Genomic DNA, 387 nt, shown 5'->3' on the forward strand with positions numbered 1-387 from the left:
TACTGTTTATTCCACACAGCTAGGGCTCGGAACTTCCAGAATCATACAGTTCCGGTCCGGCTGCTGAAAGAAGACCACGAGGCCAGGCAAGAGGAGGGGAAGGAGACTGAGGCACCCACCCAGTCCCCACTGGCTCAGCTTGCTAGATTTTATTTATTTATTTATTTATTCATTCATTTATTTATTGTGGTACAGAATCTGGCACTGTCACCCAGCCTGGAGTGCAGTGGAGTGATCTCAGCTCACTGCAACCTCCACCTGCTGGGTTCAAGCAATTCTCCCTGCCTCAGCCTCCCGAGCAGCTGGGATTACAGACACCTGCCACCACACCCGGCTAATTTTTGTATTTTTTAGTAGAGACAGGGTTTCATCATGTTGGCCAAGCTG

This window comes from Cebus imitator, unplaced genomic scaffold, assembly GCF_001604975.1.
Source record: "Cebus imitator isolate Cc_AM_T3 unplaced genomic scaffold, Cebus_imitator-1.0 Scaffold709, whole genome shotgun sequence".
In the NCBI taxonomy this organism is placed as follows: Eukaryota; Metazoa; Chordata; class Mammalia; order Primates; family Cebidae; genus Cebus; species Cebus imitator.